The 26,147-nt window shown below is 45.5% G+C and overlaps 1 protein-coding gene and 1 pseudogene across 2 annotated transcripts in view; both read right to left on the reverse strand.

Annotated features, from left to right (window-relative positions):
- Positions 1-26,147, reverse strand: part of BAIAP2L1 (BAR/IMD domain containing adaptor protein 2 like 1) — a 113,889-nt gene that overhangs the window by 76,325 nt on the left and 11,417 nt on the right. The window lies entirely within an intron of this gene.
- LOC123572721 (small nucleolar RNA U3) lies at positions 25,690-25,777 on the reverse strand (annotated as a pseudogene).

Here is a 26,147-nt window from a genome sequence, read left to right on the forward strand (position 1 = left end):
GAGATCATTCAAGTCTCATCGACTCCTTCCCCAAAAGCATACTCCATTTATATAGATGACCGATACAAAAAAGAATGAACTACTAGGCAACATTCAAAGAGGCAGGTGCTTTACACACATACCCTTCAGAATAAACGAATCAGGAGGAGACAGGGAACAGGATGACTCTTGTTTTTAATCAAACAGTGATAACGACAAAAAACAACCCATGCCTTGACCTTTCCATAGCCCTGGTCTTACACCAAAGAGCACTTTCAACTACGCTCCTATTTTTGTATTTATTACTACAGTTTTGAATATATATATATATATATATTTAATATTCTTGATTTTTTGATTTTGGAGAGTAACTGCAGCTTCCTACGACAGCAGATGAGGTCTTGGGTCTCTATACCTCTCGGTCTTCCTTTCCAGGGGACTTTCTGTGCAATTAGATGGCAATTTCCTGATGAATCTAGAATCAGTGTTCATTATGACTTTGTACTAAGGCTGACGGTTCCTTTTCTCGGTAAAGCCTGGCTATTTTTCCTAGGATGGATAATTGTTTCTTTCCACCCCGCTACTTTTGCTTAGTTTCCTGTTTATCTACCTTAAACTTGTCCTCATGCCGTATTAGACTTGGCTGAGGCCTATCGGTGTTATTTTTCCAGTGTATAAAACTCTCAGCTAATCGCCCATTCCGTTTTTCCCTCGACTTCCTCTGAGGACTCTCCACCACCTTGCTCAGTGTGGCTTGACTGTCACGGTCGCCCTAGCATGGCCCTCCTGGTGGCCTGTGGCAGGACTCTTGTCAGCCAGGTCCACATCTTCCTCTTTCTCCAAAATGGAGATCACGCTCCAAAAATGATCTAAGAACTGACACGTGAGAGGTAAATCTGAGTCCCCATGTGTCTGAAATTACCTTTACCTTGACATTTGTTTGCTGTTTTGCTGAGTAGAGCCGAGTAGATTGAAACTAGTTTCCTTAGAATTTTTAAGACATCACTTGGTCAGGCGTGGTGGCTCACGCTTGTAATCCTAGAACTTTGGGAGGCTGAAGTGGGAGGATCACCGCGTGAGCCCAGGAGTTCCAGACCCACCTGGACAACATATAGAGACCCCCATCACTACAAAAAATAAAAACAATGAGCCAGGTGTGGTGGCTTGTGCCTGTGGTCCCAGCTACTTGGGAGGCTGAGGTGGGAGGATCACTTGAGCCCAGGAGTTTGAGGCTGCAGTTAGTTGTGATTGCACCACTTCACTCCAATTTGGGTGACAGAGTGAGGCAATGTCTTTAAAAAAAAAAAAAAAAAAAGAGAGACAGCGAGATATTACTCCACTGTCTTTAGCATCTGGGTCTGCTGAAGTCAGCTGCCAGTTCTTCCGATGTGACTTTTTTTTTTTAAAGCTTATTTCTGGAAGCCTTCTCTTGATTTCTGTGTTCTGAAATTGCACCATGGTCTGTCCCAGTGTGTGTTTTTAAAAAAAATTTATTTATTTATTTTACTGGATACTCAGTGGGACCCCTAGCCATGTGGAGAATTATGTCCTTTAGGTCCAAATATCGTTCCTGTTTTATTTCTTGTCTCTTCATTCTTTCTAGAACTCTGATGAAGATTTTATATATCCTGGATTTATTCTCTACCCTTTTTTGATTTTCTGCTTTCTGTATTTTTGTTCTACAATTCAAACAGATATCCTCAACTTTATGTTCCAATTCTATTTTTTTAATTTGATATACCTTAATTTCTCAGAGCATGGTCATGTTTCTTGATTGTTTTGTTTTGGTTTGGTTTTTGAGATGGAGTTTCACTCTGCTGCCCAGGCTGGAGTGCAGTGGTGTGATCCTGGCTCACTACAACCTCTGCCACCCAGGCTCAAGTGATCCTCCTGCCCCAACCTCCCAAGTAGCTGGGATCACAGGCATGCGCCACCATGCCTGGCTAATTTTTTGTATTTTTGGTAGAGACAGGGTTTCGCCATGTTGCCCAGGCTGGTCTAGAACTCCTGAGCCCTAGCAATCTGGCCCCCTTGGCCTCCCAGAGTGCTGGGATTACAGGTGTGAGCCACTGCGCCCAGCCTTTTGATTGCTTCTTTTTAAAAGTACCCTCCTGTTCTTGTTTTATAGACGCAGTATCTTCTTCTGTCTGAACTGTAATTTTTTGGTGTGTTTTATTCCAGTTCCCATATCATCTCCCGATTACCTTTTACTGTTTGATATCCCTGTCTTTCATGTTAGAAACTCTCTTCAAACGTGTGGTGATCCCTGATGGTCAGTTCGTATTTAGGAGCGCAGCCCGTCACTGCTGGCTGGAAGCTGTGGATGTGTGCCCAGGGTAGTGGCTGACTTGCTGGCTTCATTCCGAGCGAATGGCCACTCTGCAGTCATCAGGGGCCACTGGGCTTCTGCTGAGAACTTTCTAATTTCCTGTCATTGGGTGGGGGACAATCATCGGATGGTCAGCTTTCCCAGTCAGGAAGGGGGCCGGGACTGGACAGTGCGCAGCTGATTTTCAGGGAATTCCTCTGTTTTCAGCTCAGAGTTCTGCCTCCTCCACCCTTGGCTGCTGTTTCCAAGTCTAGAGCACCTCAGATTATCCTGAGGTTCAATCTCTGCTCTGCCAAGCAGAGGGAGCTGCTGGTGGTGGCTGGGGTATGGGAGGGAAGCCAGGAGCTCCGCCACCCTGTGCACCACACTCCGATTCCCACCCCCACCTTCTGCGGCCCAGTCCTCAGCCTCTGTAGCCCCTAGGGTGAACGGCTCAGTTCCCATCAGACTCCTTTCCCCAGGTTCTTCAGGCCCTCTGAGGTCAGTGAGCACACCCTGTCCATTTTCTATCACCCCAGATTCCTTTGGGTCTCTTGTCAGTGGATGTTTCCCAGGTCTTTTTGCACTGTGGATTTATTGGGTTTTGTTTTTAACTCCTTTGCCATCATTTTAATGGGTTCTCAAAAGGAAGAAAATAAAATACACAAGGTGTCTCTCCCATGCCTGCCTGGAAGCCCACTCACCTGGCGTCACTAGAGGCAGTCAGATGCTTGGCACCTACGCACAACCTGTGGCCAGGAAGCCCCAGAGCCAGCGAACTCCCCCATGATCCTCTCTACAAGCTGGTGAAGCCTCAGTACGTAGCCACAGCTGCTCTTTTTATTTTCCTTGCTTTTCTTTTTTCTTTCCTTCTCTCCCTCCCCTCTTCTCTCCTTTCTTCCTTCTTCTCTCTCTTTTTAAGATAGGGTTTTGATCTGTCACCCAGGCTGGAATACAGCAGCATGAACACCTCTCACTGTAGCCTCAAACTCTTGGGCCCAAGTGATCCTCCTGCCTCAGTTTCCCGAGTAGCTGGGAGGTATGTGACACCATGCCCAGGTAATTTAAAAAATTTATTTTATTTTATTTTGAGACAGGGTCTTGCTATGTTGTCCAGGCTGGTATGTCCACAGCTGTTATTTCTGTCATCTCTTTTCAATTCTTTTGTTTTGGGGCTTTTTGTTTTGAAATGGTTTAAGACTCCTAAGAGTTGTAAAAATAATGCACAGAGTTCTCAGGTATGCTTCCTGCAATGGTATCTTCTATAACCATAGTATATCATCAAACCCAGGAAACTGTCACTGCTACAGTACTATTAACTAAACTACAGGTATTTGGATTTTCCCTCTTTTTGTGTCACTCATTTTTGGGGTAGGGTTTCATCATTTCCTTTTTCTTTTTTTGAGATGGAGTCTTGCTCTGTTGCCCAGGTTGGAGTGCAGTGGTACGATCTCAGCTCACTGCAACCTCCGCCTCCCGGGTTCAAGCAATTCTCCTGCCTCAGCCTCCTGAGTAGCTAGGATTACAGGCACGCACCACCACACCTGGCTAATTTTTGTATTCTTAATAGAGATGGGGTTTCGCCATGTTGGTGAAACTGTGCCTGGCCAGGTTTCATCATTTCTATGAAATTTTATCATACATGTAGATTGCTACGACCATCACCGCAAGTAAAATACGGAACTGTTCCACTAACACACATGCCTCTTTTGTGCCACTACTTCATAATCACGCCCTCCTCACCAGTCCTCACCTCTGGCAACTCCTGAGCTCAGTCTATGATTCTGTCATTGTGAGAATGCTATATAAAAGGAATCATGGCCGGGCGCAGTGGCTCATGCCTGTAATCCCAGCACTTTGGGAGGCCAAGTTGGGTAGATCACCTGAAGTCAGGAGTTCAAGACCAGCCTGGCCAACATGGCAAAACCTCATCTCTACTAAAAAATACAAAAATTAGCAGGCGTGGTGGCATGTGCCTGTAATCCCAGCTACTCAGGAAGATGAGGCCGGAATTGCTTGAATCTGGGAGGCAGAGGTTGCAGTGAGCTGAGACTATGCCATTGCACTCCAGCCTAGGCGACAGAGTGAGACGCCATCTCAAAAACAAAACAAAACAAAAAAAGGAATCATGGGAAGCCGAAGAGGGTGAATCACAAGGTCAGAAGATCGACACCATCCTGGCCAACATAGTGAAACCCCACCTCTACTAAAAATACACGAATTAGCTGGGCGTGGTGGTGCCTGCTTGTAATCCCAGCTACTTGGGAGGCTGAGGCAGGAGAATCGTTTGAACCTAGGAGGCGGAGGTTGCAGTGAGCTGAGATTGCACCACTGCACTCCAGCCTGGTGACAGAGCGAGATTCCATCTCAAACAAAACAAAACAAAACAAAAACAAAACAAAAAAACGCACAGAAAAGGAATCGTATAGTACGTGGCATTTTAAGATTGCCCTTTTCACCCAGCACAATGCCTTAAGATGTATCCAAGTTGTTAGATGTAGTTTGCCACTTTTTGTTTTTTGTTTTTTTTTGCGATTAGTATTCCATGATATGGATATATTAGTTTGTTTATCCACATACTTGTTGAAGAAGACCTGGCTTGTTTCCAGGTTTTTACAATTCTAAGCAAAGCTGCGATGAGCAATCACGTACAGGTTTTTACGTGAGCTTACGCTTTCACATCTCTAGGATAACCTGGGGGTTCAATGGCTGCATCACATGGTAGGCACATGTTTAACTTTATAAGAAACTGCCAGACTTTTTTTTTTTTCTCCCAGAATGGCTGCACCATTTTACATCCCCATTAGCACTCTGAGATTTCACTCATTTTCAAAATCTGATAATTTCATTAGCACATGGCTACTTTCTAATTAAAAGGTATTTTAATTTAGTTTAAAGATATTGAAAATTCTTACAGGCCACGCGTGGTGACTCATGTCTGTAATCCCAAGCACTCTGGGAGGCCAAGGGAGGTGGGGTGTTTGAGCCCAGGAGTTCGAGACCAGCGTGGGCAACATGGTGAAACCCCATCTCTACCAAAAACACAAAAATTTGCTGGGCATGGTGGTGGGTGCCTGTAGTCCCAGCTACTCAGGAGGTTGAGGTAGGAGAATCGCTTGAACACAAGAGACGGAGGTAGCAGTGAGATCGTGCCACTGCACTCCAGCCTGGGCGATAAAGCGAGACCCTGTCTCGAAAAATAAAATAAAATTCGTATGATATTCTAACGAGGCTGGATGTAGGTAAAAATATAAGAAAACTGACAGAGAGCTGACCCTGCTCAATAATGTACGAGCACCACAGAACGCAGCCCAGATCTGTTCTTTCCTGCGGATATTCCTTCTCCAAATACAATACGAGGAAGGTCTCATTTGATTTCCTGAAATATTTCTTTTCTTTTTTTTTTTTTTTTTTGAGACGGAGTCTCGCTCTGTCGCCCAGGCTGGAGTGCAGTGGCGCGATCTCGGCTCACTGCAAGCTCTGCCTCCCGGGTTCATGCCATTCTCCTGCCTCAGCCTCCCGAGTAGCTGGGACTACAGGCGCCCACAACCGCGCCCGGCTAATTTTTTGTATTTTTAGTAGAGACGGGGTTTCACCGTGGTCTCGATCTCCTGACCTTGTGATCCGCCCGCCTCGGCCTCCCAAAGTGCTGGGATTACAGGCGTGAGCCACCGCGCCCGGCCTCTTTTCTTTTTTTTTGAGACAGAGTTTTGCTCTGTCGCCCAGGCTGGAGTGCAATGGAGCCATCTCGGCTCACTGCAACCTCCACCTCCCGGGTTCATGCGACTGTCATGCCTCGGCCTCCCGAGTCACTGGGATTATAGGTGCCTGCAACCACATCCGGCTAATTTTTATTTTTTCAGTAGAGATGGTGTCTCACCATGCTGCCCAGGCTGGTTTTGAACTCCGGACCACGGGTGATTCACCCGCCTGGGCCTCCCAAAATGCTGGGATTACCGGCATGAGCCATCACACCCAGCCAATTTCCTGATATAATTCTTAAAATGTTCACATATAACCCTAACATCTTAAAATACCAAGAACAACAAATTAATGAGAACTTCCACAGTTAACACCATACACAAATCCCTATCCAAATGATTCTACCAGAGAGGGGTTAAAAAAAAAAAAAAAAAAGTTCAACTAAGACTTGAGACTAGGCTGGGCGCGGTGGCTCACGCCTGTAATCCCAGCACTTTGGGAGGCCAAGGTGGGTGGATCATGAGGTCAAGAGATCGAGACTATCCTGGCCAACATGGCGAAACCCCATCTCTACTAAAAACACAAAAATTAGCCAGGCGTGGTGGCGGGTGCTTGTAGTCCCAGCTATTCAGGAGGCTGAGACAGGAGAATCTCTTGAACCCGGGAGGCAGAGGTTGCAGGGAGCTGAGATGGCGCCGCTGCACTCCAGCCTGGCAACAGAGTAAGGCCCCATCTTAAAAAAAAAAAAAAAAGATTTGAGACTACAATCAGCTTGTAGCCAACACTGAGTTTTTAAGGTTGAAAAGTTTCAACATATATACTTCTTTATTACTGTACTTAGGTTCAGCTACAGAAATGTTTTCTCCCAGAAATTTTGGCCCTTTTTTTTGAGACGAAGTCTCGCACTGTCGCCCAGGGAGTGCAGTGGCACCATCTCGGCTCACTGCAAGCTCTGCCTCCCAGGTTCATGCCATTCTCCTGCCTCAGCCTCCCGAGTAGCTGGGACTACAGGTGCCCACCACCATGCCCGCCTAATTTTTTGTATTTTTAGTACAGACGGTATTTCACCATGTTGGCCGGGATGGTCTCGATCTCCTGACCTCGTGATCCACCCACCTTGGCCTCCCAAAGTGCTGGGATTACGGGCGTGAGCCACCGCTCCTGGCCAATTTTGGTCTTTTTAACAGTGGAAAACCCATTCCTATATTGGCTCTTGGCCATTCATGTAGTTATTTTAGCTGAAGTACATGTTATTTTTAAACCCAGGGACAAAAAAGTAATGCTGCCTTTGTATTCCAAAATCTGTAAAGTTGTATAGTGGTTGTGGATGCACTTGTGAATGGAAAGGGTCCTACATTTTGGGGGAGAGCTGTAGTTGAGGCAAAGGTCAGTGCTAGTGCAAGGCTTGTGAAGACCTGAATTGTTAAATAGCCTACAATGTTAAGAGTCATCAGGAGTAATGAACAAATCCATTTTAATTTAAGTTTGGCACTAAGAATTAAAGGGCTTAGGATACCAAGTGAATCTTAACAAAGTGAACAGAAAAAGTATGAATGGGGCAAGCAGCACTGTTACTAAAAAAAAAAAAAAAAAAAGCAAAAGCTTAGTCTGTCTCCACCAGTTACTGCCTGGCAAGGAGGATACTCTGCCAAACTGGTTTTCACCAGAATGAGTTTCATTTCCATCCAGGGAAGGGCATGCATAGTTATGTTTGCACAATACATTCTAAGCTAATGGTAATATCACTCTTCTACTTGTGCTGAGTCACATACAAAGAAGGCTTGCTTGGTTCTACCGCAAAACCTTAGCGATATTAGAAAATTAGTGATTAGCTATTCTAAATAAAATGTTGGAGGACAGTCCCCCTGGAACCAGCACGCACTTTCCACCAGATTTCTAGCTGCCCTGTTTACCTCCGCATTTCCCCTGCCTCTGTAGAGTTACAGATCATAATTATGAATTATGATTATGAGAAATGAATGATGCAATCTTACGATGGTTTTAACTTCCTTAGCATTTGGACTTTTCATAACTCATTTTTAAAATAATTACCAATATGGAACTATGCATAAATTGTGTATATTTATAATAAAGTACACATTAATTCAATTATGACTAGCCAGATAAGCTGAGTGGACTTTACACTTCTAAGAATTAGTTTCTCTTTTAGTTTCTTTTTTATTTATTTATTTATTTTTGAGATGGAATCTCGCTCTGTTGCCCAGGCTGGAGTGTAGTGGCGTGATCTCGGCTCACTGCAAACTCCGCCTCCCAGGTTCATGCCATTCTCCTGCCTCAGCCTCCTGAGGAGCTGGGACTACAGGAGCCTGCCACCACACCTGGCTAATTTTTTGTAATTTTAGTAGAGATGCAGTTTCACCATGTTAGCCAGGATGCTCTCAATCTCCTGACCTCGTGATCCACCTGCCTCGGCCTCCCAAAGTGCTGGGATTACAGGCATGAGCCACCGCGCCCGGCCCTCTTTTAGTTTATTTTAGTAGTTCTCTATAGGCCGGGTGTGGTGGCTCATGTCTGTAATTCCAGCACTTTGGGAGGCGAGACGGCCAGATTACCTGAGGTCAGGAATTCGAGACCAGCCTGGGCAACATGGTGAAACCCTGTCTCTACTAAAAATACAAAAATTAGCCAGGCTTGGTGGCAGGCACCTGTAGTCCCAGCTACTTGGCAGGCTGAGGCAGGAGAATTGCTTGAATCCGGGAGGTAGAGGTTGCAGTGAGCTGAGATGGCACCTCTGCTCTCCAGCCTGGGTGATAGAGCGAAACTCAGTCTCAAAAAAAAAAAAAAAAAAAGTTCTCTATATGCACAAGGACAAATTATTTGATATTTCAGTGCTTTTTCTCAGCTAAAAGTATAATATTTATGATAAATAAGCATTAAAAGTGATTTAAGAATCTATAAGTAAATATGCAGTTCTGTGGCTTATATGTATCCTTGAAATTTTATATATTATTCTATACAATCTCATACAAATTAACCGATATTACAAATGTTCAAACCAATCAAGGCACATTCTAATGTCATGTGGCAAAAACAGCTGTAACAAGGGTTAACTGAGGATATGTCGAGATCGATTTTGGGTTTTTTTTTTTTTTTTTTTGAGAGACAGTCTCGCTGTCTCCCAGGCTGTAGTGCAGTGACCAGTGGTGTGATCTCGGCTCCCTGCAACCTCAGCCTCCTAAGATCAAGCAATTTTCGTGCCTGAGGAGGGCTGTAGTGCAGTGACCAGTGGTGTGATCTCGGCTCCCTGCAACCTCAGCCTCCTAAGATCAAGCAATTTTCGTGCCTGAGGAGTAGCTGGGATTACAGGTGCCCACTACCATGCCCGGCTAATTTTTGTATTTTTACTAGAGACGGGGTTTCACCATGTTGGCCAGGCTGGTCTCGAGCTCCTGACCTCAGGTGATCCGGACGCCTCGGCCTCCCAAAGTGCTGGGACTACAGGCGTGAGCCACCGCACCCGGTCAAGATCAATTTTTTTTGTAGGAAATCTTGCTTCCTTCTTCCTTAAGTGTTGCTGGAAGCTGCTGTTCCTGGACTAACATCACCAATACTTGATCACCCGCTCTTCCTTTAGGGAAGGTATTAGTAAGCAAATCTGGCATGGAGACAGCTGCCTGTGGGCTAACAGATGGTCACAAGAGTCATGCTGTTCATACCCATCATGAATTTCGAGCACAAGCCAAGTACAGAAAAAGTAGACAACTGAGATGTTTCTCTTTGAGGTATTGAGTTAGATCAGAAATATTCACTGAAATATATAAATCCACAAAAATGCCTTTTGTTGGTCAAATACGAGTAATGTTTTGGTTCCCTACTGGTCTATATTAGCTATTTTATCAGCTATCTTGCATTATGTATTAGTTTGCATTATCTGTAACTTATAAGATGCCATCTCAATAGCAATGGGCCTGGAAGGTGTGGGGAACTTGGCAGAAAGAAAATCTGGCCTTGAATTCTTGGGCAAATCACATCATCAACTCCGTGAGCCTCTACAAAGCCCGAGTCTCTTCCTGTCTACAATGGGAATCATGATACTTTCTAGCTCATGACGGGCATGAGGATTCAGTGAGGTTGATAGCACCTGATACTCAGTACACACTGAACCACCTGTAGTCATTAATATTCTAAGAGAAAAGCTCTAAAATATGAGTCAAGTCTCCAGAGGAACACTCCTATTTACACAGGTATCTCCAGGAACCTCCACTTCCTGTTAAGTGGCATCAGCTCTCTCACCCTGGTGTCACTGTCAGGACAAGGGAGATCATGAACACAGCACTTCTGGAGAAGGGTAAGGGACAAAGGACATTGAAGGTGTTATGATCTTCTGCTTTATTCAGTTGAGAACATTTCATTATTTGAGATAGGGTCTTGCTCGGTTGCCCAGGCTGGAGTATAGAGGCAAGAACATGGTTTACTGCAGCCTTGACCTCCTGAGATCAAGCAATCCTCCCCACTCAGTCTCCTGAGTAGGTGGGACTACAGACATATACCACCATATCTGGCTAATTTTTGGATTTTTTGTAGAGACGGGGGTCTTGCTATGTTGCCCAGGCTGGTCTTGAACTCCTGGACTCAAGCAATCCTCCTACCTCAGCCTCCCAGAGTGCTGGGATTACACGTGCGAGCCACCATATCTGGCCATAGAACATTTATGTCATTAATTTTTGCCATTTGAGGCACATTTTAACATGTACAGAGGGCTACTATGAATCTGGCTCTATGTCTAACATTTTACATGGATTGTCTCAACTGATCCTAACATCGTGGCTATTAACCCCACTTTCCAGACAAGATACCAAAGCTTTGAAATGTTGAATTTTAAAACCCTGCTGAAGGTCCTACCAGCAGCAAGAGGTGGGGTGGAGTCAGGTCCAGGCAGTTTCCTTACTGGCCCTTGCTTGAGGCCTCAATAGTTCCTTCAAATGAATGGTGAGAAAAAGTGAGATGAAGATGCATTTTATGAGGTCAGAGCGCTGATATATTTTGGTATGAGTGATTGTAGGTGTCTCTACAGTACTTTTTTTTTTTCTTTTTAGAAGCTTTCTTGTAATCTTACTCCTCATTTTTGGTGAATATAACTAATCTCATACCATAATGTGGACCAATTCTGCCTGGGCAAACAAATTTGTCTGACCCTCCCTCTCCTTTATTTTCCTATATTTAAAAAAAAAAAAAAGATAAATAAAATGGTAATAAAAAAAGATAAATAAATAAAAAGAAAGAAAAAGGGGAATCTGGCCGGGCATGGTGGCTAATGCCTGTAATCCCAGCACTTTGGGAGGCCAAGGTGGGAGGATCGCTTGAGGTCAGGGGTTCAAGACCAGCCTGAGCAACACAGCAAAACCCTGTCTCTAACAAAAATGCAAAAAATTAGCTGGGCGTAGCAGTGTGTACCTGTGGTCCTGGCTGCTTGGGAGGCTGAGGCAGGAGAAGTGCTTGATCCCAGGAGGCAGAGGTTGCAGTGAGCCGAGATCGCGCCACTGCACTCCAGCTTGGGTGACACAGTGAGACCCTGTCTCAAAAAAAAAAAAAAAAAGAAAAAGAAAAAAAGAAAAAAAAGCCAGGCACGGCGGCTCACGCCTGTAATCCCAGCACTGTGGGAGGCTGAGGCAGGTGCATCACAAGGTCAGGAGTCCGAGACCAACCTGGCCAACACAGAGAAACCCTGTCTCTACTAAAAATACAAAATTTAGCCAGGCATGGTGGCAGGTGCCTGTAATCCCAGCTACTCGGGAGGCTGAGGCAGGAGAATCACTTGAACCCAGGAGGCAGAGGCTGCAGTGAGCCGACATCCAGCCATTGCACTCCAGCCCAGGCGACAGTGCAAGACTCCGTCTTTAAAAAAAAAAAAAAATTGTGAGAGTGTAGACTCTACAACCACCTGTAGTCCCACAATAATTACTAACAGTTGGCCAGGCGTGGTGGCTCACACCTGTAATCCCCGCACTGTGGGAGGGCGAGGTGGGCGGATCACCTGAGATAAGGAGTTCAAGACCAGCCTGACCAATATGGAGAAACCCCATCTCTACTAAAAATACAAAATTAGCCAGGTATGGTGGCGGGCACCTGTAATCCCAGCTACTCGAGGGGCTGAGGTAGGAGAATCCCTTGAATCTGGGAGGTGGAGTTTGCAGTGATTGCGCCCCCACACCCCAGCCTGGGTGACAGAAGTGACACTCCATCTCAAAAAAAAAAAAAAAAAGAGAAAAGAGAAAAGAAAAAAATTTACTAATAGTTAATAGCCACATTGGTGGAGTTTGCAGTGATTGCGCCCCCACACCCCAGCCTGGGTGACAGAAGCGACATTCCATCTCAAAAAAAAAAAAAAAAGAGAGAAAAGAAAAAAGAAAAAAAAATTACTAATAGTTAATAGTCACATTGGCTCCCTTTTCTGAAAAAGCACTAGAGATAAAATGACAGGATGCCTTAGTCACCCCATACAAGTCTCATCCCCTTTCTTTTCTCCCCTGGGGGAGCCACTAATTCAGACTGCTGTTAACTAGCCTATATTTTATATTTTCACACACGCGTATATATTTAGTCAAGATTAACATAAAATTTTGCTTTTTGTGTTAAAAAAATACTTACATAAATCCTTAAATGGTATCATATAATACTTTTCACTCTTATATCTTACTTCTATTTTTTTTTTTTTGAGACGGAGTCTCGCTCAGTCGCCCAGGCTGGAGTGCAGTGGCGCGATCCCGGCTCACTGCAAGCTCCGCCTCCTGGGTTCACACCATTCTCCTGTCTCAGCCTCCCGAGTAGCTGGGACTACAAGCGCCCGCCGCCACGCCCGGCTAATTTTTTGCGTTTTTAGTAGAGACGGGGTTTCATCGTGTTAGCCAGGATGGTCTCGATCTCCTGACCTCGTGATCCGCCCGTCTTGGCCTCCCAAAGTGCTGGGATTACAGGCGTGAGCCACCGCGCCCGGCATATCTTACTTCTTTATTCAGTGTTATACTTCTGAGATCTGCTCACCTTGGTCTGTACTGACCAAGGTTCTTCCTGTTTAACTTCTACACAGTATCCCTTTATGACTGTTTGTTTTAAGTGTCCAGGTAGCAAAGCTACAGTATTCAATCAGTCAATTAAACACTAATCTAGGCTGGGCATGGGAGCTCATGCCTATAATCCCAGCATTTTGGGAGGCTGAGGCAAGAGGATTGCTTAAGCCCAGGAGTCGAGACTAGCCTGGGCAACATAGTGAGACCCCACCTCTACCAAAAACAACAACAAAAATTAGCCAGGTGGGGTGGCATGGCATGTACTTGCGGCCCCAACTACTTAGAGGCTGAGGTGGAAGAATTGCTTGAGCCAGAGAGGTCGAGGTTACAGCATGCCACAATTGCACAACCATACTCCAACCTGAGCAACAGAGGGTAAAACCAAGACAAAACCAACCCACTGGCTGGGCTCCATGGCTCACGCCTATAATCCCAGCACTTTGAGAGGCCAAGGCGGCAGAACACCTGAAGTCAGGAGTTCGAGACCAGCCTGACCAACATGGAGAAATTCCACCTTTACAAAAAAAAAAAAAAAAAATTAGCTGAGTATGGTGGCACACGCCTGTAATCTCAGCTACTCGGAAGGCTGAGGCAGGAGAATCACCTGAACCCGGGAGGCGGAGGTTGCGGTGAGCTGAGATTACACCATTGCACTCCAGCCTGGGCAACAAGAGCAAAATTCCGTCTCACACAACAACAAACCAACCCACTAATCTAACACAGTGTTGTCTAAACAGTGTTGCTATGAAGGTATTTTGTAGATATGGTCAACATCTACACTACAAGTTTTATTTAAAGTTGACTTTTTTTTTTTTTTTTTTGAGACGGAGTCTCGCTCTGTCACCCAGGCTGGAGTGCAGTGGCCGGATCTCAGCTCACTGCAAGCTCCGCCTCCCGGGTTCACGCCATTCTCCTGCCTCAGCCTCCTGAGTAGCTGGGACTACAGGCGCCCGCCACCTCACCCGGCTAGTTTTTTTGTATTTTTTAGTAGAGACAGGGTTTCACCGTGTTAGCCAGGATGGTCTCGATCTCCTGACCTCGTGATCCGCCCGTCTCGGCCTCCCAAAGTGCTGGGATTACAGGCTTGAGCCACCGCGCCCGGCCATTTAAAGTTGACTTTAAATAAAAGAGATTATCTTCAGTAATCGGGGTGGGTGTAATCTAATCAGCCGAAAGCCTTAAGAACAAATGGAGGTTTCCCTGAGGAAGAAGATATTCTGCTTAGGGACTGCGGTGTCAGCTCCCAGGCTGCCCTACACATCTTAGACTCATCAGCCCCACAATCATGGAAGCCAATTTCTTGAAATAAATCTTTTTATTTATATATACATATACATATATATCCCATCATATAAACAGACTGCATTTTACCCATCTATTTCTTGACTGACAGGAGTTTACAAGGCTTATAAGCTTCTGCTAATACCAATGAGGTGGTAAGGAATGATACATGTCTCCTTGTACATACAGGTAAGAATTCACCCAGGAACAGAACTGCAGAGACACAGGGTATGTGAAAGATTTCTCCATTTTGTTAGATACTCCCAAATTTGAAGACGGCAGCTGTAGCCATTTCCGTGCTGGAAACCATTGTGTCAAAGTACTGTTTTGCCACGTTCTCCCCAACACTTGGCACTGTCATACTTTTTGCCTGTTTGATAGGCAAACAATAGTATCTTTTAAAAAGTACCATACACTAGGCCAGGCCCGGTGGCTCACGCCTGTAATCCCAGCACTTTGGGAGGCCAAGGCGGGTGGATCACCAGAGGTCAGGAGTTCGAGATCAGCCTGGCTAACATGGTGAAACCCCATTTCTACTAAATATTCAAAATTAGCTGGGTTTGGTGGCGGGCGCCTATAATCCCAGCTACTCAGGAGGCTGAGGCAGGAGAATCACTTGAACCCAGGAGGCAGAGGTTGCAGTGAGCCGGGATCTCACTACTGCACTCCAGTCTGGGCGACAGAGAGAGACTCGGTCTCAAAAAGAAAAAAAAGAAAGGCTGGGTGCGGGGGCTCACACCTGTAATCCCAGCACTTTGGGAGGCCAAGACGGGCGGATCACCTGAGGTCAGGATTTTGAGACTAGCCTGGCCAACATAGTGAAACCCCATCTCTACTAAAAAAATACAAAAATTAGCTGGACGTGGTGGCGCATGCCTGTAGTTCCAGCTACTTGGGAAGCTGAGACAGGAGAATCGCTTGAATCTAGGAGGCGGAGGTTGCAGTGAGCCGGGACTGGGCCACTGCACTCCAGCCTGGGTGACAGAGCGAGATTCTGTCTCTCAAAAAAAAACCATAAGCGAACCAAAAAAAGTACCATACACTATTTCTTATCAGCATTAAAAAATAACACATGACTGGAAATAGCTAAGCAGGGGAAGAGAAATGATGAAAGGTAGTTTCCTGGTGTGTTTTAGCCTCAGTTCTCATGTCTATCATAAGTGAATGTCATCAGTGACTTCTGTCCTTTCAACAACAGGGTGGGAAGAGGTGTTGAAAGCCGGGACATTCCCTGCAGCTGCATGCTCCACCTGGGTTTGGGCTGAGGTACACTGGCCTCCGGGCTGTTCTCCAGACAGGTCACATCCATTCCCACAGACTCTCAGAGACACCTTCCTTGACCTCTTCCACAAATGGTGGCAACGCCAGCCTCTCTCTAGCTCTGTTCCCAGCTTCTCTTTCTTTAAAGTGCTTATCATACTGTATAAGATAATTCTGTTTACTCTCTGTCTCCTCAGTAGAAACTACATGTAATCAAGGCGAGGGATCTTTTTTTAATTTTATTTTTAGATGGAGTCTTGCTCTGTCGCCCAGGCTGGAGTACAGTGGCGTGATCTCGGCTACTGTGACTTCTGCCTCCCAGGTTCAAGCAATTCTCGTGTCTCAGCTTCCCCAGTAGCTGGGGCTACAGGCACAGGCCACCACGTCCAGCTAATTTTTGTCTTTTTAGTAGAGACAGGGTTTCACCACGTTGGCCAGGCTGGTCTCGAATTCCTGACCTCAGGAGATCTGTCCGCCTCAGCCTCCCAAAGTGCTGGGATTACAGGCATGAACCACCGAGTCGGGCCAAGGCTAGGAATCTTAATGTAACCACCACCGCATTTCCAGCACCAAGAACACTGCCTGGATCATCTGATAAATGCCTCACAGTGTCCTCAGCAGCAGCAGGTTCTGACATCTATATTTCATAAGAGACGCCTGCACCCACGGATGAACCAGCTGCAGGCTGTGCCTTCAACTCCACCAGCTCATCTGAACACATCGCCACAGACACAAAGGCCCCGTGGGCCAATTAGCCTCGAAAATTGAGCATTAGGTAATGGTGTGACTGCTTGCAACTTCCCTAGCTCAAGGCAATAACTCCAACCAAGGTTCACAAAAGCTGTCAGGGTTAGCCTTCTACCTACTAAGTCCTAACAGGCTTACAAATCTGCAAACACCAGGGCTGTCTTTGTCAATTTCGCTTCCCAATCCTATGTTTTTCCAAGCTGTCATTTAAATTACCTGTTAAATATGAGACATTAATGTGGCCTCTTAAAAACAATCTTGTTTAGAAACAACCCTCATGTCCACCAACTGGTGAATGAACAACATGTGGTATATCTATTTAGTAGAATATTATTCAGCCATAAAAAAGGAATAAAATATTAAGACACTCTACAACATGGATAAAACCCATTAAGAAGCCAGTCACAAAAGACTAAATATTGTATGACTCTATTTATATAAAAAGTACAGAAAAGACAAATCTGTAGAGACAGAAAATCTATGAGTGGTTGGGGCTGAACACAAGAATGAGTAATGATAGCAAATGGGGATGAAGGATCTTTTTGAGGTGACAGAAGTGTTATAAATTTAAATTGTTGCACAACTATAAATTTACTAAAAACCATTAAATTGTGCACTTAAAATGAGTGAATTTTATAACATATAAATTACATTTTTTTTCTTTTTTTTTTTTTTGAGATAGGGACTCTCACCCTCTCGCCCAGGCTAGAGTGCAGTGGTGTGCTCAGACCTCATGGTAATCTCAAACTCCCAGGCTCAGGTGATCCTTCTGCCTCAGCCTCCCATTAGCAGGGACTTCAGGTGTACACCAACACACCCAGCTAATTTAAAAATGTTTTCTAGAGATGGCCTCTTGTTATGTTGCCCAGTGTATTAGTCTGTTTCATGCTGCTGATAAAGACATCCCCAAGACTAGGAAGAAAAAGAGATTTCATTGGACTTACAGTTCCACATGGCTGGGGAGGCCTCAGAATCATGGTGGGAGGCGAAAGGCACTTCTAACATGGCAGTGGCAAGAGAAAATGAGAAAGAAGCAAAAGTAGAAACCCCTGATGATAAACCCATCAGATCTCATGAGACTTATTCACTACCAAGAGGACAGGAATGGTGGAAATACTGCCCCCATGACTCAAATTATCTCCCACGAGGTTCCTCCCACAACACAAGGACATTATGGGAATATAATTCAAAATGAGATTTGGGTGGGGACATAGAGCCAAACCTTATCACCCAGGCTGGTTTCAAACTCTTGGCCTCAAGCAATCCTCCCACCTCAGCCTCCTAAAGTGCTGGGATTACAGGCATGAGCCACCATACCTGGTCATTTTTTTTTTTAAAGGAAGTACCACCACCACCGCTGCCACCACCCACCCCACCCCACCCCGTCCTGCCCCTTCTTCCATTACAGCTGCTAAGGATTCAGGGATCTAAATCCCTAATGCAATGGAATGGCCACAGAGATGTGTGCCTTTGCTCCTTCTTTGGTCGTCTCTAACTAGCCTGCCCACAGCAGAGCCCAGCATATTGAGATGCACAGGTCATCCCCTGTCCTTTGGGAACACGGGTCCCAGACAGTTGGACACGCACCACTGGTCTGCAAAGCATTTATGCCTATGGAGCTGTCTCCAGCAATTTCCCCTTCCAGGGTGAAAATCAATTTGACCCATTAGTAGCAAATGATAACCCAGCTATTTTGAGGCAGATCTCCGGCTGGCATAGCAGTTGTTTTTCCAGCTATGACTGGGGAGGGAGTTTGGCAAATGTTTTTCCAGCAAAAGTCCTTACTGTGTCCTTCTAAAAGGGGGAGTTTCCTAGGAAATCTTTAGTGCACCGAGAAAACTCTCCGTGAGAATTTCATTATGACAGAATCATTGTTTTGCCTTCATTCTTCCTTTCCTATCTGCACCCACAATCTAGGTTTTGGCTGATACAGAATTATTGCTGCAAAAGTTGTCCTTCAGGGTGCAAAGATCACAGGAGAAAGGAAGCCAAGAGGCCTGCAGGCTTATGAGGCCCCATCCCTAGCAACGTGGCCTGAACCTCCACTGGGCGGGCCGGTACAGTCTTTGGGCTTAGCCTCTCATAGAAGAATATTCTGAGTCTTGGGAGCACCTAGGAGAGCCTGAGCTCCCTAAAGCCAACCGAGCAATCGGGACCAGTGTGATCATTGAAAGACAGAAACCGCTGCCTCTTCTGATACATTACTAGACGCATCACATTGCCCCGACCTTTCATTTCTTTGCTTAAAGAGACAGATTTCTGTGACAAACTCTCTGCTTCCTATTCCCTACTCACTTAAGCAGCAAGAATTATTCTGCAGCTGAAGCACAATGAAGCCAAAAAATGGCCCCAAGACACTGAGGTAAGAAAAGAAGGATGTTCTACAACTGTTCACATCTTCTGGACAAAATTATCAAGCCCATTAAGAAAATGAAGTCCCAGAGCTATCCCCACCCCACATTAGGGTAAAAATTTAGTTTTTTTTTTTTTTTGAGACGGAGTCTCGCTCTTTCACCCAGCCTGGAGTGCAGTGGTGCGATCTTGGCTCACTGCAAGCTCTGCCTCCCGGGTTCATGCCATTCTCCTGCCTCAGCCTCCCGAGTAGCTGGGACTACAGGCACCCACCGCCACGCCCGGCTAATTTTTTGTATTTTCAGCAGAGACGGAGTTTCGTGTGTTAGCCAGGATAGTCTCGATCTCCTGACCTCATGATCCGCCCGCCTCGGCCTCCCAAAGTGCTGGGATTATAGGCGTGAGCCACCGTGCCCAGCCAAAATCTAGGTTTTCAATTGGTAATTTGGAAAAAAGAGTGAGGGAGAACAATGTACAGGAAAACTGACTCGGCCCATCTGAGAAAGTAACTTGAAGGGAAAAATAATGATCTTGAACCTAGTTCAAGATTAGAAAATTTCAGCCGGGTACAGTGGCTCACGCCTGTAATCCCAGCACTTTGGGAGGCCAAGGCAGGAGGATTGCTTGAGGCCAAGAGTTTGAAACAAGCCTGAGCAACACAGGGAGACTCTGTTTCTACAAAAAATAAAAAAATAAAATTTAAAAAAAGACTGGAAAATTTCATTCTATTTTAATTACTAGACACAGGTTTTCCATTTGCCTATGAATGGAATCATTCAAAATCACGTTCCCTTGTAGTTTACGTGTGGATGATTACACTGGGTTTAAGGCCCACAGATACGATAACTCTATATAGTTATGTTTATTTCTTGGCAATGCCAGGAAAGCGTTCAGGTTGAAGGCAGGCATTCCTAGCTTTGGCAATTAGCAAGCTATCAAACTGTGGAACAATGGTGGGTCCACACTGGCCTCCATCAGGCGAGGGATTGTGGAACCCTACCCCAGAATTCAAACAAGTTTTAAATTCTGAACTTTAGAGGGAATAAGTAATGCCTATAAGACTGAAGTAAAAATCATTTCTTGAAATTCCTACTAGGATAATACCAGTATCCATGTTTGCTTTGTTCTTAGAGGTACATGTTCTTATTTGAAAGAATGAAACCTGAGGTCAGGAGTTCAAGACCAGCCTGACCAACATGGTGAAACCCCGTCTCTACTAAAAATATTAAAAAATTAGCTGAGCATGGTAGCATGCACCTGTAATCCCAGCTACTTGGGAGGGTGAGGCAGGAGAATCACTTGAACCTGGGAGGTGGAGGCTGCAACAAGCTGAGATGGCGCCGCCGGACTCCAGCCTGGGCAATAGACCAAGACTCTGTCTCAAAGTCTCAAAAAAAAAAAAAAAAAAAAAAGAAAGAAAAAAGAAAAGAAGAGAAAGAATGGAAACACAACCCTTCCCATTCTAAGCTGCTGTACCAAGGTGACCACCATGTAACATAACTTTCAGTCTTTTTTTTTTTTTTTTTTTTTAAGACGGAGTTTCCTTCTTGTTGCCCAGGCTGCAGTGCAATGGCACGATCTTGGCTCACCACAACCTCTGCTTCCCCAGTTCACGCGATTCTCCTGTCTCAGCCTCCCGAGTAGCTGGGATTACAAGCATGTGCCACCATGCTCGGCTAATTTTTTTTGTATTTTTAATAGAGACGGGGTTTCTCCATGTTGGTCAGGCTGGTCTCGAACTCCTGACCTCAGGTGATCCGCCCACCTCAGCCTCCCAAAGTGCTGGCATTACAGGCGTCAGCCACTGCGCCCGGCCATAACTTTCAGTCTTAAAAGTAACATTTCAACCAGAATCTGAAAATGTGCCTCTTTTCTGGGATTTCCTCTTTGTGTAAGTTTGTGCATGTGTGGGGGAGAGAGAGAGGCAACACGTGAATGTGTGTACTTATGTTTCATTCCACCAACTCTGTAAAGTCTCACATTTCGGGCTTTGAAACATCATAAAAATCTACACATTTCTGCAACCTTTATTATTATGCCTGCGTCAAGCCTACTCCATGCTGGACACAGGAAACACAAAGATGAACGAAGAAAGAGCTCCAGGCCAGGCGCGGTGGTTCACGCGTGTAATCCCACCACTTTGGGAGAATGAGGCGGGCAGATCACCTGAGGTCAGGAGTTTGAGACCAGCCTGGCCAACATGGTGAAACCCTGTCTCTACTAAAAATACGTAGCTGGGCGTGGTGGCACATATCTGTAATTCCAGCTAGTCAGGAGGCTGAGGCAGGAGAATCACCGGAACACAGGAGGCGGAGGTTTCAGTGAGCCGAGATCGCACCATTGTGCTCTAGCCTTGGCAACAAGGGTGAAACTCCATCTCAGAAAAAAAAGAAAGAGCTCCAGTCCTTGGAAATGCACCGTCTCACAGAGAAACAGGTATGAAGAAATACCAAGGCAATTCACAGAGGCATGGTGAAAATAAGAAAAGCAAACACCTTTAATATTACCTTATTATCATTTAGAAATATAAAACTTAACCACAGATAAACAGCATGTATTAAGGAACCAGTAATTGATTACTGATTCTGAAATAGCTGTCAAAAGATATATACTTTGAAGGCCACAGGGTACACTAGGCTGTTTGACTAAGTGCTCTTGCCTGCCTAGTTACTGTTTTTAAAAGGTGTGTCCTGGAATAAAAAAGCAAGCGATAAATTTACAGGAAGGGACATCTTATGCACTGGGTTACGTTTGTTTAGAACGCCCCAGAGCACTGAACAGGTAACAGGAACTTTACCAGATCAAAGTACACTGACTTACTGCACCAGTTCTTTCCAAAAGCCACTTTTATGGTAGTATCTGGAATCATTCTAGCTAACTTCCTTCAACCAGACTCTGTGAGATCATTCTACCTGTGTGTGTGTGTGATGGAGTCTCGCTCTGTCGCCCAGGCTGGAGTGCACTGGCGCGATCTCGGCTCACCGAAACCTTGGCCTCCCAGGCTCAAGCGATTCTCCTGCCTCAGCCTCCCAAGTAGCTGGGATTACAGGTGTCCACCACCACACCTGGGTAATGTTTGTGTTTTTAGGAGAGACGGGATTTTGCCATGTTAGCCAGGCTCGTGCTGAACTCCTGAAATCCCTCGACCTGCCTTGGCCTCCCAAAGTGCTGGGATTACAGGCGTGAGCCACAGCAACCAACCTCATTCTATTGTTTTAAAATCGCAGCTGGGTGGGTGTGGTGGCTCATGCCTATAATTCCAGGACTCTGGGAGGCTGAAATGGGTTGATCACTTGAGGCCAGGAATTCAAGACCAGCCTGGCCAACATGGTGAAACCCCATCTCTACTAAAAATACAAAAATTATCCAGGCATGGTGGCAGGCACCTTAATCCCAGCTACTCAGGAGGCAGAGGTGGGAGGATTATTTGAACCCAGGAGGCGGAGGCTGCAGTGAGCCAAGATTGAGAGATTCTGTCTCAAAATAAAATTGCAGCCTTTGCGATCTGAGGAATTGTTCAAAAACTCCAAATAATTTAAAAACAGTTTAAATTCTTTACTTTTATTTCTCAGATATCAGTAAGGGGAAATCATTTCTTTTTCTTTTGAGACAGGGTCTTGCCCTGTTGCCCAGGCTGGACTGCAGTGGTGCAATCTTGGCTCACTGCAGCCTCGACCTCCTGGACTCAAGCAATTCAGCCTCCAGAGTAGCTGGGATTACAGGCGCACACCCCCATGTCCAGTTAATGTTTTTGTATTTTTCGTAGAGATGGGATTTCACTATGTTGTCCACGCTGGTCTTGAACTCCTGACCTCAAGTGAACTGCCTGCTTCAGCCTCCCAAAGTGCTGGGACTACAGGCATGAGCCCTCACACCCAGCCAGGAATCAACATTTCTACAATGTTCTTTCTGAGAACTATTTTTTGTCTCTCATCTACTTCTCTCCTATATTCAACTTTCCAAAGGTTTTTTTTTTTTTTTTTGAGACAGAGTCTTGCTCTGTCGCCAGGCTGGAGTACAGTGGTGCCATCTCATCTCACTGCAACCTCTGCCTCCTGGGTTCAAGCAATTCTCCTGCCTCAGCCTCCCGAGTAGCTGGGACTACAGGCACGTACCACCACGCCCAACTAATTTTTTGTATTTTTAGTAGAGACAGGGTTTCACCATGTTGACCAGGATGGTCTCGATCTCTTGACCTCGTGATCGGCTCGCCTGGGCCTCCCAAAGTGCTGGAATTACAGGCGTGAGCCACTGTGCCTGGTCTTCCAAAGAGTTCCTTAAAGACTTCTTTAAATTGCCTTAAAACTCCTCTCAAACTGAATCTACATGCATATTAAGTTTTTACTTCTTTCTTCGCATATTGAGACAAAACGAAGTCCAAATATTGAAGTTGCAAAGGCCAGCCCCCTCTGGGACAGAGGGTAGGGAAAGGAGCAAGGATGTTTAATTTACGATATGGGCAGGTCCAGGCGGAAGAGAGGGGCTGGGGCTACTAGAACTTGGGGTTGCTGTCCTGTCATAGCTATAAACTCTAGACGGGCACAGACCTTCTTTGTCTTTTCTCCAGTGTGGTTCCTGGTGGTAACCATGGTGCTTGGCACAGCTGTGGTGCTCAAGAAAACAGTTGCGGGAAGAACTCATGTTGGTGGTAAAAGCTCAGCATGCACCTCACAGGTGCTGGCGACGTGGCAGCTGTTATTACCGATGAGATCTGAGCGCCACTAAGGAGTTGGTGACAGTTTCAGTCACCCCTGTGTGATCAGCACAGGTCTTCAGCATTTAAAACACAAATATTTTTGAGTTCTTACTATGCACCACCAAGATAAGGGATTAAATAAACCTTCAAGGGCTGGGTGCAGTGGCTCATGCCTTTAATCCCAGCACATTGGGAGGCTGAGGTGGGAGGACTGTTTGAGCCCAGGAGTTCAAAACCAGCCTGGCCAACAAAGTGAGGCAGGTCCTGTCTCTCTAAAAACAAAAACAAAAACAAAAAACAAAACAAAACAAAAAACAAATTAGCTGGGCGTGATGATGCACGCCTGTAATCCCAGATACTCCGAAGGATGAAGCAGGAGAATTTGCTTGAGCCTAGGAGCTGGAGGCTGCAATAAGCTACGATCATGCCATTTCACTCCAGTCTGGGCAACAGTTAAGACCCTGTCTCAAAACAAAAGGAAAAAACCACCAAGAAAACCTTCAAGGAGCATATAGCTCCTTCAGGGAGATAAAAATGTGTGCCAATATTTTCAACAGTATTCTCTTATAAGGTATTTACTCAGCTCCACCTATCTCAGTCATTTGTAAATAAGGGGGCAGGCAATAAACAAAACAGATGAAAATCTCTGCTCTTGGAGTGGTGACAGTCTAGTAAACACACGCTGTGCCTACTAACAGTTAACCCTAATTGAATACCTACAATGCGCCAGACAATATTCTAAGAGCCTTCATGTATGACCATGTTTCATCTTCACAGCAACCCTAGGAGGTATTATCCTTATTTACAGACTAAAGCATAACATCAAATGAAAGAATAGGGCATTATCAAGTACATACAACCATCTGGGATGACACAAAGGATGCACTGGTTAGCTGAAGAAGCCTTCTCAGAGGGCGTAAGAATTGGACTAAGTCTCTAAGCGGATGCCTGTAATCCCAGCTACTTGGGAGGCCGAGGCAGGAGAATCGCTTGAACCTGGGAGGCAGAGGTTGCAGTGAGCCGAGATCGCACCACTGCATGCCAGCCTGGGTGACAAGGCAAGACTCCCTCTCAAAAACAAAACAAAACCCACAATGTTTTGCATGTTTAAACTTTTTTGTTTACAGGCATATTGTTCCTGCACTTACTGTTCAGACACATATTGTACTGTCAGACGTAGTTGATGTCCTGTATCTTAAGCTGCTCAAAGTATAAGATAAGCCCATGCTATGATGACACATACCATTTAGTCCATTAAATAATCACAACTGGGCCAGATGCAGTGGCTCACACCTGTAATCCCAGCACTTTGGGAGACCAAGGCAGGCAGATGGCTTGAGCCCAGGAGTTCAAGAGCAGCCTGGGCAACATAGCGAAACCCCATCTCTATGAAAAACATAAAAATTAGTCAGACATGGTGGCACGTGCCTATAGTCCCAGCTTCTTGGGAGGCTGAGGCAGGAGGAACGCTTTAGCCTGGGAGGTTGAGGCTGCAGTGAGCCATGATCATACTACTGCACTCAAGCCTGGGCAATATAGACCCCAAGAAAATTAAAAAAAAAAACCAAAAACCATCCAAGTTTTATCCAAAGAAAATCCTGGCCCCTAAGTATGAGCAATTTTCATTGTGACTTTCCTGATTTGTCACTTGAGGTTTTTGTGGCCAGAAACAGATTTGTCTATTAACTAAGACTCAGGCAGTTGTCAGATAGGCATGTGAAGGTGACAGGGGGCCCTGTCTTCTGTACTCCTCTCCCCTCCCCCAACAGGCAGGGGCTTCCCTCCTCCTAACTCAGCACGGGGCTGTTGGATTAGGGTAGCTGGTGGTTGGATCTGTCACCTGGGAACTATTCCAACTCCTACCCCAATCTTTTCTGCATATTTGCTTGAGGCCTTATTTTTAATTTTTATTATTATTATTTTTTTGAGACAGAGTCTCACTCTGTCACCCAGGCTGGAGTGCAGTGGTAAGATCTCAGCTCAGTGCAACCTCCGCCTCCCAGGTTCAAACGATTCTCCTGCCTCGGCCTCCCAAGTAGCTGGGATTACAGGTACCCACAACCATGCCCAGCTGATTTTTTTTGTATTTTTAGTACAGATGGGGTTTCACCATGTTGGCCAAGCTGGTCTCAAACTCCTGACCTCAGGTGATTCGCCCCTGTCAGCCTCCGAAACTGCTGGGATTACAGGCGTGAGGATGCCTTATGTTTTAATCATCTGACTTTTGCCCCATACTTTTGACAGGTTATTACCACTCTTGTACCTCTTCTTGTCCCTGTTGTCACCTGATTTTGTGCCTTTCAAAGATACGGCCATGCTTGGAGAGCAATTAACCACTTGCAACATCAGAAATGACTTTTTGCTCTACACGTTCAGAGAAACTTCTGAACAAACTATAGAAATGACCCCTGAAAGTATAGTCTTGACTTTTAAAAGGCAGTTTTAAGAACTGGAATTTGAGTGTTTGCAATTTTGTTCAGCTAGTTGCCTGTTGCACAGGGTTAGCAAAAAAAAAAATTTTTTTTTTTTTTTTGAGACGGAGTCTCGCTCTGTCTCCCAGGCTGGAGTGCAGTGGTGCCATCTCATCTCACTGCAAGCTCCGCCTACCAGGTTCACGCCATTCTCCTGCCTCAGCCTCCTGAGTAGCTGGGACTACAGGCGCCTGCCACCGTGCCCAGCTAATTTTTTGTATTTTTAGTAGAAACGGGGTTTCACCATGTTAGCCAGGATGGTCTCTATCTCCTGACCTCGTGATCCGCCCACCTCAGCCTCCCAAAGTGCTGGGATTACAGGC

The sequence above is a fragment of the Macaca fascicularis genome, chromosome 3, assembly GCF_037993035.2.
Source record: "Macaca fascicularis isolate 582-1 chromosome 3, T2T-MFA8v1.1".
In the NCBI taxonomy this organism is placed as follows: Eukaryota; Metazoa; Chordata; class Mammalia; order Primates; family Cercopithecidae; genus Macaca; species Macaca fascicularis.